Genomic DNA, 21,100 nt, shown 5'->3' with positions numbered 1-21,100 from the left:
GATATTTCTGTTTCTCAGACATTTTGACAGGTGCATGACGTTAGAGCTGGTCTATTGAAAATATTTTTGGGGTATTTGATGACATTGATAGTGAAATAGGATCTAGACATAAAGCAGACGTTTGATCCACCTCTCTGTCATCTGGGAGGGAGGAGCGGTGGTTGTGAGTGTCATCTGCTGGGAAGGAATCATAATGGTGGAAGGCATCTGTTAATGAGGAACAACAATAGAGTATGGCATCTGTTGGGGATAAGCCGTAATGGAGTAACGCATGAACACCAACAAGAGCTAGAATGGAGTATGGACAGAGGCTGTCCTTATGTGGTCTACACGCATCCCAGATCAGGAATAGGCTGCATGAAAAGAGTATGATGCATTCACTCACTTTGACATCCGAACAGGGAGACAAAGACAGTTGTTTTAACTACCCACATGAGAAAATACTACAGTTTACTATAGAATTTTGTTGTAAACTGTAGTATACTGTAGAGTAGTATAGTTCACACTGTAGTATCCTCGATCATGTGTAGTACTTACTATTGAATGTTGTAGAATACTATAGTAAATACTACAGTGCCATCTGCAAAAAACACTGTAGCAAATAATACAGTAATGTCGGCAAAAACACTACAGCTGCAAAAACTCTACACTTTTTTAACTATAGTCAATACTACAGTACTTAATTTGCATACACCCTGCCTAATTCCCTCCCCCAAATCACAATTTCTGCCATCCATCATTGCGAAACCTACATGCCAAATATAGACCATATATTGTGTTCACAACATATTATAGAAAATAGCATTTCCTCAAGGAAAAAGCCTCCATTTTTTTGTCAAAGATAATAAAACAAAAACACAACAGTGAATACTACAGTATACTACAATCCACAAAAAAACTAAAGTAAATACTACAGTATACTACAATCCGCCAAACATTACTGCAGTAAAAAAACAGTGTTATTTTGGACGCAGTATTTGCAGCATACTGCAGTTATACTGCACTCTAACTTTAGTTATACTGCAGTGTACTGCAGTTATATTGCACTCTAACTGCAATCTTTTTTCGTAAGGGTTACTATAGTATGTACTACAGTTTTCTTTTACTACAGTAGTTATAATATAGTTAACTGTAAATACTACAGTGTACTACCGTGACTACTACAGTAAAATCTGCAAAAACACTACAGTGAATACTACAGTATTTAAACCATAGTATACGATAGTATTATTTTCATGTGGCTAACAATAATACTTTGATGGGTTTATTTTCAGCTCTCCATTGATGTTGTGTCTGACTCCTGATGTTTTTCATCTTCTCTTGACTTTCTGTGTTTACTTCCAGACCGTGGTCTCTGAGCGCGAGAACATTTGAGAAGCATTGTTTGGAAAGGAAGGTAAGACTTGTTTACATCTTGTTATTGACTTCTATGAGTTTGTTCATGTCTCTGTGCGTATGCATGCGGTACATCTTTGATGTGAACATCATAAGCCTGTCAGTGGGTGGAGTGGAATCTTCATTGAATCTGATGTTGTACTGGACTGTTGCATAGCTGGTTACACATCTCATGGAGCAGAAATAGCATCAACTCATTAGTATGGCATCACCATGGCTGCTGTAAAGAGACAACTGCACAGCAGGCTACTGTCAACACCACAGCGTGTACCATAGGGAATAGTCTATCAGCACCAGACAGAACTCACACATTCAAACCACTTTATTCAGAGTGACATATTTCACCTCAAATACTCTGCTTCTTTGGTGTTAAACCAAAGCCCAATTGTGTGGACTGAATAGTGTAGGTTTGGGGTTGATTGTGTGGTCTCAGTAAGCGGTGATCGTTGGTTTTAACCACAGCACAACCCCTCTGGTGGACTCATCGGTCCATCTGCCACTCACCCTAAATAAGAACGGATCAGGGGCATCAGAGTGGGACAGCCCCCCGGGATTGATGTCCAAGCTAAGAGTTATAAATCGATGACTGAAACAGCAGAACCCTCTGTGGTTTGGGATTCCCTCGGCGCATGGATTTATACCACAAGCTGAGCTGTTATATTCTCATGTTGCAACCAATACTGATCACATACCTGATACATTCACAGCTACATAACACTGTGCTGTTTAAATTGACTGTAGACCTATTGGAAAACCTGTCTCTTTTATACAGATAACACTGAGGTAACAGATGAATCTATTCTAGTCCATATGAACAGTTGGGCAGCTGTATGAGCAGCAGCGAACAAATGTAGCCATATGTGCACAGCTGCCTACCTCTCACAGCCTCGTAATCATTTGTAAAAACTACACCTGACATTAATTGGTCTGTCACCTATATTCCCCTACTACTGCCTTCATTCAGTAGTTCACTGCAGTGTCACTGAAATGCAGCTCAGGTACATTTCTGTTAGCTAAAGAGTGGCCTGAGAGAAGAGGCTTAACTTTCACTTTCTGCATGTCTGTAAAGCCGGAGAGGAATGACAGGGGAATGATGTCCCTTTGGTGAGTTATTCTGTTTGAAGCCTGATCTCCACATCAACCCCAGGGTGCGCAAGCGGGCACTGTTCACCTCTCCCTTTCTTCCCTTCCTCTCTGCCAGAGGAGTCCTGTGGCAAGGCCGGATAACACTGAGAAAGAAGTCTTAAAGAAACTTTTCAAAGGAAGAGATCAGCCTCAGCCACATCAAAACTTTAAAGTGATTTGAGTTTTTATCACTGTCCCTTCACCAATCCTGGTACTTTTCTGACTCCAGAAATGTGCCATCTTTACATTTCTTGCAGGCGGTTGCGTAAGGTGCTTTTGATAGCTCACCACAAAGGGCCTCTTCTCTCTCTGCTCCCTGAATCTGACCGTTGTGGTGCTATTCTTTCCTCATAGCACACTCATATCAGATCCCCTCTCATGTCGGAAGTAGCACTCGGTCTGTTTTCTGACTGTATTCAACCAGATCACCACCACTCATCACACTGTTCTGATTCCTCTCTCCATGCCCCTGCTCTCCTCCTGCACACGGATTAAAAGTCAAATATAAAAGTGGTCTGTTGTAGTACGGTCTAATTGATTCTTTCCACTGGATGCACCCAGAATGGGGTGACAGCAGGCCATACCCGGCTTTGTCAACATTGGGCCCGGTGCCCGCCTCTCAGGAAGGCATCTCAGTAAATCCCCTGTGTGTGCCAATGGACAGGCCACACACAGAGGCACCCCTCAGTGTGCCAGCCTGCCAGCCTGGTGTTATGGGACAGACAGATAGACGCAGAAGCAGCTCCTTCTCTTTGTGTCTCTAGCTCTGAGCTCCCATCAGCTGAATGGGAGGCATGAACCAGGAAGGTCTGTGGGAGGGAGGCTGTCAGGTGGTTGATTTAAATGTGTTTGGGGGAGGCACTAGGCAGTTTCTCACCTTGTTACTAAGTCTCTGCAATGCCCACTTGCATTACCACTCATCTTACATACACGTTTCGTGAGGGACGGTGCTGAAATGTCTTACATCTGGATTCTCACAAAAGGCTTTTCTCCAATCCCCAAGTCTCCTGCTGCTAACATCATCGCTTTAATGTTTACACGCAGTAATGATTAACAACCATTGGGGGCTTATATGAAGCATGAAGTGGTAGCAAATAAACCTTTGCTGCTGCGCTTTCTGGAAGCTTCAGTTTAGGGAGCCTTCTATTTGCCTTTAAGGATTATACAGTTCATTTTATTGCTTTTATATAGCCGTCATTAATATTTGAATCCTGCTTTAGTTAAACATAAATCTCTCCCTATAGAAAGGCAGTATATCTCTGTGTATGTTCCTATACACTAAGGATTTATGGCACCTGTCAAACTCATTCCCCGGAGGGCCAAGTGTCCACGGGTTTTCACCCCTCCCTTGTACTTGATTGATGAATTAAGGTCACTAATTAGTAAAGAACTCCCCTCACCTGGTTGTCTAGGTCTTAATTGAAAGGGAAACCCAAAAACCAGCAGACACTAGGCCCTCCATGGAATGAGTTTGACACCCTTGATTTATGGGCTGATTTATGGTGGCTTGAGTTGGCTCCTCCACTCCACATTTTGGTTTTAGTGCTTTTTTCTTGCTCCACACATTAGTGGCACACTGCATTACATGCTGTTCATCACCAGAGGACATCCATCCGCTACCCTCCTTTTCTCCATGAGTCTAATTGACCTTTAGCTCAGTGTGATGCACAGTAAAATGTGATAGGCCTTTATTATAATTTCACATGCTTGAATAGCTGAGTGTATGTCCTGTGCCTGTTTTATCACCCATCTGAGCAGAGGGAATGGGGGAATGGAGAGAGCTTATAAAGAGAGGGGCAGGGAGACGGCCATTGGTCTGGTGATTACTTCATTAGAAGGATGGGGCTGTGCTCTACCCGTTGACGCTGTGTTAATTAACAGGCAAGGCTGCTGATCTTCATCAAAGCTCATCTAATTCCTATTTAATGGAATGAAGAGCGAGTGGTAATCGAAATGATGCGAGGGGAATATATTTAAAAAAAGAATAAGACTTCATTGAATCAGCGGTTAAGTATTAATTTATGGCATTATGCAAATGCATTCATTACTGGAAAGGGTTATAGCCTTATGCAAGATTCATGTTTGCATTGTGTCATTACATTGCTTTGTGACATGTAGTTCTGTCTGAGAGTAGGCTAATAGAAATGTGGGCTAGCTGGAGGGCATGCTGTACTGTACCTCCACCACACTCCCTCTCTCCCACTCTCCCTCCCTCCAGAGAGTTAGTGGGTGTAGCAGGGTCAGGAGCACAGCCACAGGGTCCTGACAGCTGTGTGTGGTCGTGACATGGGCCTAATGGATGCCTGATTAGAAATGCAGCAGGAGCCCCACCCCAGACCTGACCTTGACATGGGCTGTGGTTACTTTTGCACTCTGAGCTGGGGGTGGAGGTCGTGGTGGAGGTATGGGGTGGTGGTAATGAGACAACATTAGGGGGGAAAAGGGGGGGAAAAGTCACTCTGGTTCATGGGATTCAGCACACATGTCTCTCTTGATCGTTCTCTGGTCTCTCCCTCAAGTTGTCTTCCTTCCTCAACTTCTTGTTTTTCTCTTTTTCGTGTTGACAGGTGGTTGATACTTGTGTGACTGTGGCACTTGGCTCCCCAATATAGATTACAAACCCAGCTCTGCAGGGAGGAACAAATGATAGCAATCAGAATGATCCAGACGTCCACTGATGCATGATCAATCTGAGCCTTCATTAAAAGCCTGCTAGGCAACCCTATGCAATATCAATACTGCAGCGCCACAGAGAGATGTCTGGGCTGTTAGGGAGGGAGGCTGCTGGCAGCCTGACTGACTGCCGTAGCACTGTGGGAAGTCAGCCAGAGGATCAGTTAGACTGGAACACTTACCCTCATGTGCCAAAACACAGGTCAGGACAGACAGATGGGGTGTCTGGGCTGCTGCTTTAAGGACGGGTAGGGATAGCTCTGTACCGTTAGAGAGGGGGACAGTGACTGTTCACTATGGGATCATATGAGTGGAGACAAAGGGTTGTGTGTTGAGTTTATGTTGCTTCACAAGGTGTGTAATTGTACATTATGGACTATTAAGCTACCATTACTATGGCTGTGGTCTGTTAGTCACATTTCTGAGCCTAATAGGCAAATAACAAAGATTTAAAAAATATTCAAATAGAGCATTACCAAAAACTCAGAGAAACAGTGTTATCGAACCATTCCTGTCAGTGGTTCTCTAACGGGGCTAAGGAGGCATTGGAATGGACATAGGGTGGTTGAAGTCCCTCTCTTTTTCTCCTCTTTATGTTCCCATCTCCCCTCCAGTCTTCACCCCCTGTGTGGTTCTGACAGGGTTTGGGGTGTGTGTTTCTAAGCCAGATAATCTACCGACAAAGGCTAAGAAGGAGAGAGAGAAGGTGGGAATACGATGGAGTGAAGAAGAAAATAAGTGGTCTTTGCCTCTCCATTCCCCAAGGGAAAGCTTAACAGCAGATAAGACTGTCCCCACTGCGCCCATGTTCCCATTATCAGGCCCTGTATGAGACATGCAGGCTGGGTTGAGCACTGGAACAGTCTGGAGCCGACAGGAGATAATCCTTGTCCCTGTGGGAAGCTGTGGTCGCTACAAGTGCCCCCCTGGGAAGAACATGGGACCCCCAAAGGACCTAGGAGAAGTTGGAGGAGAAAATAATCCAGTATTTTTGAGAGCTCTGCCCAAACTTGTGACATACTGTACTGAAGCCTTCTGATATATCTGTAGCCCACCGTGATTTATTCTCCAGCAGCCAGTGGCTGTTTACTGAAAGGCGAAACCAATATTGTCTGTAATCATCATTAAGTCAAGGCCATTAGGAGTGGCCTCTCCCTGCACTAATTTGATGAAGGAAGAGAAATGGGCAGTAATTAAAAGAAAACAAATGACAATATAAACCTCTCTCCTGTGGTGCTCTGACAATGATGGTTGATCTAATTTGATTAATGCTAGTAACCTACTGATAGGAAACTGGAAATAAACAAACATTAAGCAGTGGGGTCTCATGACCATCACTTATGTGGTTCTACCTGTGAGGTTCAAACTGGGATGGAAGCACTTTATTTGCATAGTCCATCTGTAGATGCTCTGCAGACTATCTACAGACTACCAGTAACATTTATCTATCTATTAACCCTAACCCTAACTTTAACCCTTATCTTAACCCTAAAGTTCACCCTAACATAGATATTTGACATATATTAACATATAAGAATGTGAGACTAGGGTATCTAATGTGAGAATAGGGTCCAGAAGAAAAAAAACAAAACAACATTCCTCTCTAGGCACTTGTGTAAATCTGAAACACTTTGATAGGTGTAAGCAATGGGGTGAATGCACTTCGAAGTAAATCTCAGCTCTGTTAAAAGTACACTCAAGAAAAACTTGTATTGATTATAGTGATTCATGAGTATCATTAAAACAGGTTAACATACCTCAAAGTACAAAGAAGTGTTTTTGTTTTTGTGTGTTCTCTGTTAAATGTTTGATCAGCCTACACGTTCCTACATGTTAACACGTTTTATTTCTGTAATGCATACAATAACAATGTATTCATACTATGACTCTTACATGTCCATGTGATGTCCACCGCCCTCATATGACGTCTGCTAAAATGTTTTATCTGGTTCGTCAATGACAGAAGGAGCACACAAGATTAACTTTGATTCTATACGAGAAAAGGACAACAAAATCCAACTTATTACATGGAATATGCACATTTAAAGAGATTGTTTGCAGATGTGTTTTTTCTGCAAGAGCTACACTTATTTTTTTATTTAAATGTTGTATTTAAAGAGGAGCTGGGTTGGAGAGGCCTATGCTTCCACCTACTGTAGTAACAGCAGAGATGTAGGCATCCTGATAAATAAGAATACACCATTTTCACTTATATCCCAGCATACGGAATTAGATGTTTCCTAATTTTGAATTGTACCTTGTTCTGATGTATCAGATACTTATGTCATGCAATAAAATGCAAATGATTTACTTGAAAATCATAAAATGTGATTTTCTGGATTTTTGTTTTAGATTCCGTCTCTCACAGTTGAAGTGTACCTGTGATAAAAATTACAGACCTCTACATGCTTTGTAAGTAGGAAAACCTGCAAAATCGGCAGTGTATCAAATAATTGTTCTCCCCACTGTATATATATATTTTCGGAATACTCTAAAATCTCAGGATATAAAATTAACATCAACATTTTTTTTAGAATGGCAATAGGAAAAAAGACAAATAAGTGGACAACAACAGCAATCCCTTAAGTGGACCACAACAAATAATAAATACTTAGGACACCTGATAAGTGACAACAAACAACAAATATATAAAGATGACTTTATCCCATTACTAAGTAACTTTTTTTTTTTCCACCTTTATTTAACCAGGTAGGCTAGTTGAGAACAAGTTCTCATTTGCAACTGCGACCTGGCCAAGATAAAGCATAGCAGTGTGAACAGACAACACAGAGTTACACATGGAGTAAACAATTAACAAGTCAATAACACAGTAGAAAAAAAGAGTCTATATACATTGTGTGCAAAAGGCATGAGGAGGTAGGCGAATAATTACAATTTTGCAGATTAACACTGGAGTGATAAATGATCAGATGGTCATGTACAGGTAGAGATATTGGTGTGCAAAAGAGCAGAAAAGTAAATAAATAAAAACAGTATGGGGATGAGGTAGGTAAAAATGGGTGGGCTATTTACCGATAGACTATGTACAGCTGCAGTGATCGGTTAGCTGCTCAGATAGCAGATGTTTGAAGTTGGTGAGGGAGATAAAAGTCTCCAACTTCAGCGATTTTTGCAATTCGTTCCAGTCACAGGCAGCAGAGAACTGGAATGAAAGGCGGCCAAATGAGGTGTTGGCTTTAGGGATGATCAGTGAGATACACCTGCTGGAGCGCGTGCTACGGGTGGGTGTTGCCATCGTGACCAGTGAACTGAGATAAGGCGGAGCTTTACCTAGCATGGACTTGTAGATGACCTGGAGCCAGTGGGTCTGGCGACGAATATGTAGCGAGGGCCAGCCGACTAGAGCATACAGGTCGCAGTGGTGGGTGGTATAAGGTGCTTTAGTGACAAAACGGATGGCACTGTGATAAACTGCATCCAGTTTGCTGAGTAGAGTGTTGGAAGCAATTTTGTAGATGACATCGCCGAAGTCGAGGATCGGTAGGATAGTCAGTTTTACTAGTGTAAGTTTGGCGGCGTGAGTGAAGGAAGCGTTTTTTTGCGGAATAGAAAGCCGACTCTAGATTTGATTTTCGATTGGAGATGTTTGATATGAGTCTGGAAGGGGAGTTTACAGTCTAGCCAGACACCTAGGTACTTATAGATGTCCACATATTCAAGGTCGGAACCATCCAGGGTGGTGATGCTAGTCAGGCGTGTGGGTGCGGGTGCAGGCAGCGAATGGTTGAAAAGCATGCATTTGGTTTTACTCGCGTTTAAGAGCAGTTGGAGGCCACGGAAGGAGTGTTGTATGGCAGTGAAGCTCGTTTGGAGGTTAGATAGCACAGTGTCCAAGGACGGGCCGGAAGTATATAGAATGGTGCCGTCTGCGTAGAGGTGGATCAGGGAATCGCCCGCAGCAAGAGCAACATCATTGATATATACAGAGAAAAGAGTCGGCCCGAGAATTGAACCCTGTGGCACCCCCATAGAGACTGCCAGAGGACCGGACAGCATGCCCTCCGATTTAACACACTGAACTCTGTCTGCAAAGTAGTTGGTGAACCAGGCAAGGCAGTCATCAGAAAAATCGAGGCTACTGAGTCTGCCGATAAGAATATGGTGATTGACAGAGTCGAAAGCCTTGGCAAGGTCGATGAAGACGGCTGCACAGTACTGTCTTTTATCGATGGCGGTTATGATATCGTTTAGTACCTTGAGCGTGGCTGAGGTGCACCCGTGACCGGCTCGGAAACCAGATTGCACAGCGAAGAAGGTACGGTAGGATTCGAGATGGTCAGTGACCTGTTTGTTGACTTGGCTTTCGAAGACCTTAGATAGGCAGGGCAGGATGGATATAGGTCTGTAACAGTTTGGGTCCAGGGTGTCTCCCCCTTTGAAGAGGGGGATGACTGCGGCAGCTTTCCAATCCTTGGGGATCTCAGACGATATGAAAGAGAGGTTGAAAAGGCTGGTAATAGGGGTTGCGACAATGGCGGCAGATAGTTTCAGAAATAGAGGGTCCAGATTGTCAAGCCCAGCTGATTTGTACGGGTCCAGGTTTTGCAGCTCTTTCAGAACATCTGCTATCTGGATTTGGGTAAAGGAGAACCTGGAGAGGCTTGGGCGAGTAGCTGCGGAGGGGCGGAGCTGTTGGCCGAGGTTGGAGTAGCCAGGCGGAAGGCATGGCCAGCCGTTGAGAAATGCTTGTTGTAGTTTTCCATAATCATGGATTTATCGGTGGTGACCGTGTTACCTAGCCTCAGTGCAGTGGGCAGCTGGGAGGAGGTGCTCTTGTTCTCCATGGACTTCACAGTGTCCCAGAACTTTTTGGAGTTGGAGCTACAGGATGCAAATTTCTGCCTGAAGAAGCTGGCCTTAGCTTTCCTGACTGACTGCGTGTATTGGTTCCTGACTTCCCTGAACAGTTGCATAGCGCGGGGAATATTCGATGCTATTGCAGTCCGCCACAGGATGTTTTTGTGCTGGTCGAGGGCAGTCAGGTCTGGAGTGAACCAAGGGCTATATCTGTTCATAGTTCTGCAAGTTACTTTTAAAGAATGACCAGGCATCCTCAACTGACGGGATGAGGTCAATGTCCTTCCAGGATACCCGGGCCAGGTCGATTAGAAAGGCCTGCTCACAGAAGTGTTTTAGGGAGCGTTTGACAGTGATGAGGGGTGGTCGTTTGACTGCGGCTCCGTAGCGGATACAGGCAATGAGGCAGTGATCGCTGAGATCCTGGTTGAAGACAGCGGAGGTGTATTTGGAGGGCCAGTTGGTCAGGATGACGTCTATGAGGGTGCCCTTGTTTACAGATTTAGGGTTGTACCTGGTGGGTTCCTTGATGATTTGTGTGAGATTGAGGGCATCTAGCTTAGATTTTAGGACTGCCCGGGTGTTAAGCATATCCCAGTTTAGGTCACCTAACAGAACAAACTCTGAAGCTAGATGGGGGGTGATCAATTCACAAATGGTGTCCAGGGCACAGCTGGGAGCTGAGGGGGGTCGGTAGCAGGCGGCAACAGTGAGAGACTTATTTCTGGAGAGAGTCATTTTTAAAATTAGTAGTTCGAACTGTTTGGGTATGGACCTGGAAAGTATGACATTACTTTGCAGGCTATCTCTGCAGTAAACTGCAACTCCTCCCCCTTTGGCAGTTCTATCTTGACTGAAAATGTTATAGTTGGGTATGGAAATCTCAGATCTACTTCAATTGAATAATCTCCCCATCAATCTTACAGTTATAATAAACCTATTTAGAATGGCATGGCATGGCTCCCAAACTTTTTATATTTATTTTCAATAATACCAATTACACCACCGAAGACATTCCCTGAAAAAGTATGCTCTGTCATAACAGCGTTCATATGGGCAAATAAAACGTTTTAAATGTCCCTAAGTCTGAGGGTGGTTTTAACCTTACAGACTTGGAATTGTGTCAACTCGCTCCCCAAGGCTTTTACATGCGACATATTGTAAATGCACTAAAGAGGAATAATGGGTACATATTGAAGATGCGCATGCTCATCTCCAGAATATTTTCATGAAACAGATAATACAAGATTCAATATTCTGCCTAAAAACAAACCCCTATGGAACAATCCTTTGATAGCTTTTCAGAATTCACTGATAAATTGGTACACATGGATGACGTGGTAATAAGAAATGCAATTATTTCCATGACAGAATTAAAAATACATGTTGGACTGACCAATGTAGACATTTTCAAAACAATTATATTTGTATTTTTTATTTCACCTTTATTTACTAACCAGGTAGGCCAGTTGAGAACAAGTTTTCATTTACAACTGCGACCTGGCCAAGATAAAGCAAAGCAGTGCGATAAAAACAACAACACAGAGTTACACATAACCAAACGTACAGTCAATAATACGATAGAAACATCTATGTACAGTGTGTGCAAATGTATAAGAATAGGGAGGTAAGGCAATAAATAGGCCATAGAGGTGAAATAATTCAAATGGATCATTAACACTGGAGTGATAGATGTGCAGATCATGATGTGCAAGAAGAGATACTGGGGTGCAAAAGACAAAGAGCGTAAGTAATAATATGGGGATGAGGTAGTTGGGTGTGCTATTTACAGATTGGTTGTGTACAGGTACAGTGATTGGTAAGCTGCTCTGACAGCTGACGCTTAAAGTTAAAAATGGGAGATATAAGACTCCAGCTTCAGTGATTTTTGCAATTCTTTCCAGCCATTGGCAGCAGAGAACTGGAAGGAAAGGCAGCCAAAGGAAGTGTTGGCTTTGGGGATGACCAGTGAAATATACCTGCTGGAGCGTGTGCTACAAGTGGATGTTGCTATGGTGACCAGTGAGCTGAGATAAGGCAGGGCTTTACCTAGCAAAAACTTATTGATGACCTGGAGCCAGTAGGTTTGGCGACGAATATGTAGTGAGGGCCAGCCAACGAGAGCATACAGGTCGCAGTGGTGGGTAGTATATAGGGCTTTGGTGACAAAACGGATGGCACTGTGATAGACTACATCCAGTTTGCTGAGCATTGGAGTGTTGGAGGATATTTTGTAAATGACATCGCCGAAGTCAAGGATTGGTAGGATAGTCAGTTTTACGAGGGTATGTTTGGCAGCATGACTGAAGGAGGCTTTGTTGCGAAATAGGAAGCCGATTCTAGATTTAATTTTGGATTGGAGATGCAAAGGGAAAATGCTGCCCCCTATCGCTAAAAAGTTAACTGACTTGCTTAGTTAAATAAAATAATAAATCATCTTTCCAATAAATTTCGAGGGTCTTCTTCTGGTGACATGATGATTGATGCTTGCCGGACTTTTTGATAAATAAAACATTCCCGCTCTTATCCATATCAAAAGAACTCCTACTCCTAGTTTTTGTGACAAAACTATCAGTAGAGTTGAAAACTTTAGATTTATATTCGCTACACAAATAAAGTACATTTTGGGTGCACTACCTCATCACATTTTTATCGGCATCAAGTCAGTTCGGTGGAAACATATTTTCTTTATGCTATTTTAGAATATTCGCATGGAAATCTGTTGCCAATTAGATGGAAACCTCGCTACAGATAGAATGTTACCCTAACTAACGGAAACTGGGGACTCAAACATTAGAGGAACATTATGGCTAACATTACAAAAACGTTATTTTTCCTAGAATTGTTAGCTGGGCTGTTACTGGTAGCAGGACAAAACCAAATGTATAATCCGTTTAGTTTACATGTGACAAATTGTGGGGGAGCTTTGCTTCTGGTCAATAAGTGCCAATAAGACGGCCCGCTCACTCAGCAGGTTGTCTTGTCGACCAGCTCACATGTTTCAGCCATCAGCGTCCGTCCCAGTGAAATAAACCATGGTACCGCACAGTAGGACACGTCCCCCTATGTCAGCTCTCCCTTACACAACAACACAATAGGCTATAGCAGGGGAAAGCAGAGAGCACTCATTGACTCTTAATCAGCTAGAGTTTTACCCACCGCTAGAATAAACCCATCCAGACTGAACATTTTCATCCTCAAGGCCCAGAGATGCGGGGGGGGTGAACCTGCCTTCGGCACAATCAAGGCTCTGTTCCTGTTTTTGCTACCACCTCCATGTTATTTTCGGCATACCACTGGGAGCGCGGAGGGGGACTAAGTGGCCTGACCCCATCGGGTCAGCACACACGGTGGTGGCCTCTCTTGGGCAGGCCAAAATACGCAGCGCTCACATCCCACCCTGTTGCCGATAGAGAAGACTCCACTGGTCCCCAAGAGATGATGACTGAGTTCTCTCTTTCTATTATTCAACAGCACATCCCTGCAACAACATTGATTACTGAATTACATCAAAATAAGCTAATGTAAATGTGAGAGGTGTCAAAAGCATGATTTCTTTGTTGTTGTTGAGGTAAGGGACAAGGCAGAGTGATGTCCCTCTAGAATTGTGTTGGTCGAGACAGGGGAAAAACATCTTGATCATTTTGGATCTTCTCGTGTTCACTTCAGTGAGCGCGGCTAGTTAATGAGATGTTTCTCGGTGCCTTTGTACTGTCTATCACACTCCAGCAGAGTGCTGTTTGAAGTCTGATATGCTGTGTCTTGTGTGTATTGTACATTTCTAGTCCACAGGGGTCTGTCTGAGCTCTTTGTTATCGTGAACGGGTCTTTTGTCTTTAGTGAGACCATTTCACATGAATCTCCTCCTCATTTATCCAACAACCCAATCATCGGCCATCTTATCTCTCCCTGTCTCATCAGAGGAATTAAAGCAATTATGTATAATATGGATGTTTGGAGAGGGGGATGGTGTTTGTTTGGTGTGTGCGTGTGATACTCACAATTCTCCGATAACAGCCAGACCACATCACCAACTCCTGTTCCTCTTTAAAAAAAAAGAAAACAAACCCATATCAAGATTAATGATGTGTTAGGTTCTAAACGTATACACATCCACGTCTCACTGTCTGTGTCTCTCTCTCTGACTGATATGGAGAGTTGTGGATGAGTGATCCTGTGCTGCACAGAGTGGTACAAGCAGGAGAAAACACTCTGCCTGATGTTTCCACCGACACACACACACACACACACACACACACACACACACACACACACACACACACACACACGCACACACACACACACACACACACACACACACACACACACACACACACACACACACACACGCGCACACACACACACACACACACACACACACACACACACACACACACACACACACACACACACACACACACACACACACACACACACACACACACACACACAGGGACTGTCCAACACATAAACAGCCATAAAACACTCATCTGTTTTTCCTTCGATCTGGCAGAGACTACTACTGTACCTGGTCCATTGTGTCTGTGTATTAAAATGGGATATGATTGTGCCAATTCTGATTGTCAGGTTTTGTAACAAGTACTGTACATGGAGCTTATCAGAACTAGAGGATATCTAAATAAATGATTTGCTGTGATTGTCTGACAGATCCTCTGGGCTATTTACATACTGTATTATAGGTTATTAGCACTCCTGCAGTATAATCACTCCTTTAAAATTATATGTATTTTGGTACATGGGCCCTGCCCAGTGTTATTGATGGCATGCAAGGGTTATGTGCTTTGGGACGGGTGCGGGTTCTCTGCATTGACTTTGTAAGGGGTCATTGTTTTAGCGGTTATCGCGTTAGTGTTCATTGATTGAGAAGTCATTGATTTACACATAATTGTCTTTATAATCCATCTGCAGCTGACTCGCCAGTATGTTTTTGTGTTGAAGCTTTATCTTAGTGTACGTCTCAACACCTGACTTTATGAATAGTGTGATGTCTGGATACCATGGCATATACTATGTGATAATGCATGGATGTGTGAGTGGATAATAGATTATGAATAGTGTGATGTCTGGATGCCATGGCATATACTATGTGATAATGCATGGATGTGTGAGTGGAGAATAGATTATGAATAGCAATCACTGCACCTCTCGATACAGTAGCTGCACATTATCATGCAAAATGGGGTTCCAGTTCTGTACAGAATTCAGCATCCCAATCTCCACCCATCCCCCAACACACCAAATCATCCTCCAAACATACTCTCTCCCCTCAGAGAAAGAGTTACTCTAACATAGAGGCGGGACGTTTCAGAATTTGCATCTGAATACCAACTTTTGTTGGTAAATTCAAGGGTCCTTGGAGGGTTTGCAAATTCTGTCCAGATGCAGCTTTTACAATCCAATGGGAACAAAGTCACACATTCTCAAAGCCCTGCCAGGCTCAATTATGACCAAAGGAATCTGTGTGATAGTGTTGTCAATAGGCTGCATTCAGGACTGGGATATGTGTTTGACATTCTTAGGTGTTTCATTAATTTGTTTTTACTTGTTGAGTATGATTTGGATGAGTGGAGAACTTGAGTGTCACGAATGTGAAATGGACAGTGGAGTGTTCTATTTTATCCTATTTCATTTGATTCTATTCTATTCTATTTGAAATCCTTGCACTGGGAATCTAGTAAAAAAAAAATGCCTGAAGCAGACATTCTCCTGCTTTGTTCTATCCAGACTATTCCTTGAGCTGTCGCTCTCTCTGATGCCTTTTATATCGAGACAAAAACCCACAATCTTTACCATACCATCTTCTTTATATCGCCTTTTCTTTGTATCTGAAAGGTGTAGCTGGTAAGAAAAACTATACATTAAATTCCCCTCTGGACCTAGTGATTGTTGCGGTATTTTCTTTAAAAATTCATCTTACGGCTCTGTGAGAAAACCGATCTGTGAAAACGTGTCCTGGTTTTGGGACGCTCACTTGGGTCAACCAATGGCTACACTCTACTCGCTTGAGAATATCACCAGTAACTTCTCTTCGCATGTTTTGCTCCGACCATTTACTGTAGATAAGGTCTGCTGCTACTAAGTCAGTTGGCGAGGACGTTTTCTAGCAAGCTATCAATGTGCATAACATCAAACAAGCAGAGGGTAGGAAGAAACTATGAAATGCCGATCTGCATTTTGACTGAGTGACAGCAGATCATCTGCCCACTGCAACTTTTGAGAACACACACACAGACACGCACAAGTCCGCTGATCCTGATCTGCTGCCACTTGTTTAATAGAAACGTGCAGGGAGATGATTAGCATAGATATTTCCAACCCCTATTAAGCATTTTAAAACTCATCGTTTTTTCCAATTATGTGTAGGCCAACATGCGATCCGACTATCAACTGTCAATTACGAATACCATTTCCGATTCAGTATAGGCTATGGCCAGATCCCGCCGAGGCTACTCCTACCCCTCGGTGTGCCAGCTATTCACTGGGATGTACTGTATGTATGGGGATATAACTCAAAGAAAGTGGCAAATAAGGGACCATTTGAAAGGGAACATAAGCATTGGAATTCTGTGTGAAATATATCTCTCTCGCTCTCCCTCTCTCCCAGTTGGAACATTGATTTGGGCAGACTCAGTCTATTTTGTGCTTCCGTGCTCTTCCATATTTCACTGGCAGGAAGCTGATTAAATAATGAGAAACGTACGGATGGAATCAGTCGTCCTTCAATATGTAATAAGAGTGGTTCTCCTCATTTTCTCATATTCTCTCTTTTTAGCCCTCTCTCCCTGGGGCATTGCTTGCATGCATCAGATGGTGCTCATTGAACAAAAAAATGTATTTTATTCATAGGAAAACAGCATTAACTCCACTGCTAAATCTTTTGGTTATTTCTATTATGTTTTGATGTTTTTGTCCAAACTGAGAAGTTTCTGTTCAACTTGCTAGGTGTCTGTCCCTCTCTCCTCTGTGGAGGGACATTGCTATAATGTGTCTGTCTCCGGGTATTTGTCTCTCTGGTGAAAGCATTTGGCCCCTACACTCCCCTCTGTTTTACCACAACGCCCATAGTGTGACACAGCTCCGTTGTCATGCCATTCATAATTCATCTTTATCCATAAATTATACAGCCATCATTAACATTTAATGCAAAGATGGAGTGTTCAACATTATATTTTCAATGGCCTTCACATTAGGATTTCAATATGTTTCAATATGTTTCAGATTTTGGGGATGCACTTCCATTTTGAACCAAGATACAAATAAAATAAAATAAAATCAAATGTGTTTATATAGCCCTTCGTACATCAGCTGATATCTCAAATTGCTGTACAGAAACCCAGCCTAAAACCCCAAACAGCAAGCAATGCAGGTGTAGAAGCACGGTGGCTAGGAAAAACTCCTTAGAAAGGCCAAAACCAAGGAAGAAACCTAGAGAGGAACCAGGCTATGTGGGGTGGCCAGTCCTCTTCTGGCTGTGCCGGGTGGAGATTATAACAGAACATGGCCAAGATGCTCAAATGTTCATAAATGACCAGCATGGTCAAATAATAATAATCACAGACAGAACAGTTGAAACTGGAGCAGCAGCACGGCCAGGTGGACTGGGGACAGCAAGGAGTCATCATGTCAGGTAGTCCTGAGGCATGGTCCTAGGGCTCAGGTCCTCCGAGAGAGAGAAAGAAAGAGAAAAAGAGAGAATTAGAGAGAGCATACTTAAATTCACACACGACACCGGATAGGACAGGAGAAGTACTCCATATATAACAAACTGACCCTAGCCGTCCGACACATAAACTACTGCAGCATAAATACTGGAGGCTGAGACAGGAGGCGTCAGGAGACACTGTGGCCCCATCTGATGACACCCCCGGACAGGGCCAAACAGGAAGGATATAACCCCACCCACTTTGCCAAAGCACAGCCCCCACACCACTAGAGGCATATCTTCAACCATCAACTTACCATCCTGAGACAAGGCCGAGTATAGCCCACAAAGATCTCCGCCACGGCACAACCCAAGGGGGGGGGGGCGCCAACCCAGACAGGAAGATCACATCAGTGACTCAACCCACTCAAGTGACACACCCCTCCTAGGGACGGCAGGAAAGAGCACCAGTAAGCCAGTGACTCAGCCCCTGTAATAGGGTTAGAGGCAGAGAATCCCAGTGGAAAGAGGGGAACCGGCCAGGCAGAGACAGGAAGTGCGGTCCGTTGCTCCAGAGCCTTTCCGTTCACCTTCACACTTCTGGGCCAGACTACACTCAATCATATGACCCACTGAAGAGATGAGTCTTCAGTAAAACCTAAAGGTTGAGACCGAGTTTGCGTCTCTCACATGGGTAGGCAGACCATTCCATAAAAATGGAGCTCTATTAGGAGAAAGCCCTGCCTCCAGCTGTTTGCTTAGAAATTCTAGGAACAATTAGGAGGCCTGCGTCTTGTGACCGTAGTGTACGTGTAGGTATGTACGGCAGGACCAAATCAGAGAGATAGGTAGGAGCAAACCCATGTAATGCTTTGTAGGTTAGCAGTAAAACCTTGAAATCAGTCCTTGCCTTGACAGGAAGCCAGTGTAGGGAGGCTAGCACTGGAGTAATATGATAAAAAAATGTGGTTCTCGTCAGGATTCTAGCAGCCGTATTTAGCACTAACTGAAGTTTATTTAGTACTTTATCTGGGTAGCCGGAAAGTAGAGCATTGCAGTAGTCTAACCTAGAAGTAACAAAAGCATGGATTAATTTTTCTGCATCATTTTTGGACAGAAAGTTTCTGATTTTTGCAATGTTACGTAGATGGAAAAAAGCTGTCCTTGAAACAGTCTTGATATGTTTGTCAAAAGAGAGATCAGGGTCCAGAGTAACCCCGAGGTCCTTCACAGTTTTATTTGAGACGACTGTACAACCATTAAGATTAATTGTCAGATTCAAAAGAAGATCTCTTTGTTTATTGGGACCTAGAACAAGCATCTCTCTGTTTAAAAGTAGAAAGTTTGCAGCCATCCACTTCCTTATGTCTGAAACACAGGCTTCTAGCGAGGGCAATTTTGGGGTTTCACCATGTTTCATTGAAATGTACAGCTGTGTGTCATCCGCATAGCATTGAAAGTTAACATTATGTTTTCGAATGACATCCCCAAGAGGTAAAATATATAGTGAAAACAATAGTGGTCCTAAAACGGAACCGAAATTTACAGTTGATTTTTCAGAGGACAAACCATTCACAGAGACAAACTGATATCTTTCCGACAGATAAGATCTAAACCAGGCCAGAACTTGAACCCTAACCCTAACCCTAACCCAAAAGAATGTGGTGATCGATGGTATCAAAAGCAGCACTAAGATCTAGGAGCACAAGGACAGATGCAGAGCCTCGGTCTGATGCCATTAAAAGGTAATTTACCACCTTCACAAGTGCAGTCTCAGTACTATGATGGGGTCTAAAACCAGACTGAAGCATTTTGTATACATTGTTTGTCTATAGGAAGGCAGTGAGTTGCTGCGCAACAGCCTTTTCAAAGAAAAATTTGAGAGGAATGGAAGATTCGATATAGGCCAATAGTTTTTTATATTTTCTGGGTCAAGGTTTGGCTTTTTCAAGAGAGGCTTTATTACTGCCACTTTTAGTGAGTTTGGTACACATCCGGTGGATAGAGAGCCGTTTATTATGTTCAACATAGGAGGGCCAAGCACAGGAAGCAGCTCTTTCAGTAGTTTAGTTGGAATAGGGTCCAGTATGCAGCTTGAAGGTTTAGAGGCCATGATTATTTTCATTATTGTGTCAAGAGATCTAGTACTAAAACACTTGAGTGTCTCTCTTGATCCTAGGTCCTGGCAGAGTTGTGCAGACTCAGGACAACTGAGCTTTGAAGGAATACGCAGATTTAAAGAGGAGTCCGTAATTTGCTTTCTAATAATCATGATATTTTCCTCAAAGAAGTTCATGAATTTATTACTGCTGAAGTGAAAGCCATCCTCTCTTGGGGAATGCTGCTTTTTAGTTAGCTTTGCGACAGTATCAAAAAGGAATTTCGGATTGTTCTTATTTTCTTCAATTAAGTTGGAAAAATAGGATGATCGAGCAGCAGTAAGGGCTCTTCAATACTGCACGGTACTGTCTTTCCAAGCTAGTCGGAAGACTTCCAGTTTGGTGTGGTGCCATTTCCGTTCCAATTTTCTGGAAGCTTGCTTCAGAGCTTGGGTACTGTCTGTATACCAGGGAGCTAGTTTCTTATGAGAAATGTCTTTAGTTTTAGGGGTGCAACTGCATCTAGGGTATTGCGCAAGGTTAAATTGAGTTCCTCAGTTAGGTGGTTAACTGATTTTTGTCCTCTGACATCCTTGAGTAGACAGAGGGAGTCTGGAAGGACATCAAGGAATCTTTGTGTTGTCTGTGAATTTATAGCAGGACTTTTGATGTTCCTTGGTTGGGGTCTGAGCAGATTATTTGTTGCAATTGCAAACGTAATAAAATGGTGGTCCGATAGTCCAGGATTATGATCGCATTGACATAATCGAATAATCGAAGATCAAAGATCGAAGATCAAAGATCGAAGATCGCATTGACATACAGTCACCTCCAAAATTATTCGCACCCTTGATAAAGATGAGCAAAAAATACTATAAAATACATAATACAAATACAGAGCTATGTTGTATGCACAAAACATTTGGTGAAATTATGTTATTTTATACTAATTCAATTGCTCAGAGAAAAATATTTTATTCTTAAAAATATGTCAAAATTATTGGCACCCTAAAGATTCTTATAAATAAAATGAAACTAAATGTAATCTTCATTAACATTCTACTTTTTTAAAAGTTAATCTAATTTGAAGGAACTGTATTGTGGTCTTTGATGGCTTCCCGTTTCACTGAGATATAAAAATGTGGTAACACTCATGTAAAATCCCTTTGTCATCCATCACCATGGTAAAAGGTAATGAACTCACAAATGAAAATAGACAAATTGTTGTTGACGTTCATAAATCAAGCAATGATTTACTCTACTCCTCCTCTGCTCCTCTGGTGATGGAGAGGTTAACCCAGGCCCTGCAGCCCCCAGCATCACTCAC

The 21,100-nt window shown here is 42.8% G+C and overlaps 1 protein-coding gene across 1 annotated transcript in view; it reads left to right on the top strand.

Annotated features, from left to right (window-relative positions):
- The window catches only part of sulf2a (sulfatase 2a), a 54,425-nt gene that overhangs the window by 10,408 nt on the left and 22,917 nt on the right, over positions 1-21,100 (top strand). The window contains exon 2 of the mRNA XM_024426925.2: positions 1,345-1,396. The gene's annotated coding sequence lies outside the window, so the exon portion shown is untranslated. The remainder of the gene's footprint in view (positions 1-1,344; positions 1,397-21,100) is intronic.

The sequence above is a fragment of the Oncorhynchus tshawytscha genome, linkage group LG07 (assembly GCF_018296145.1).
Source record: "Oncorhynchus tshawytscha isolate Ot180627B linkage group LG07, Otsh_v2.0, whole genome shotgun sequence".
Taxonomy (NCBI): Eukaryota; Metazoa; Chordata; class Actinopteri; order Salmoniformes; family Salmonidae; genus Oncorhynchus; species Oncorhynchus tshawytscha.
Note: the sequence above shows the minus strand (reverse complement) of the source record. Positions and strands in the feature narration are given on the sequence as shown.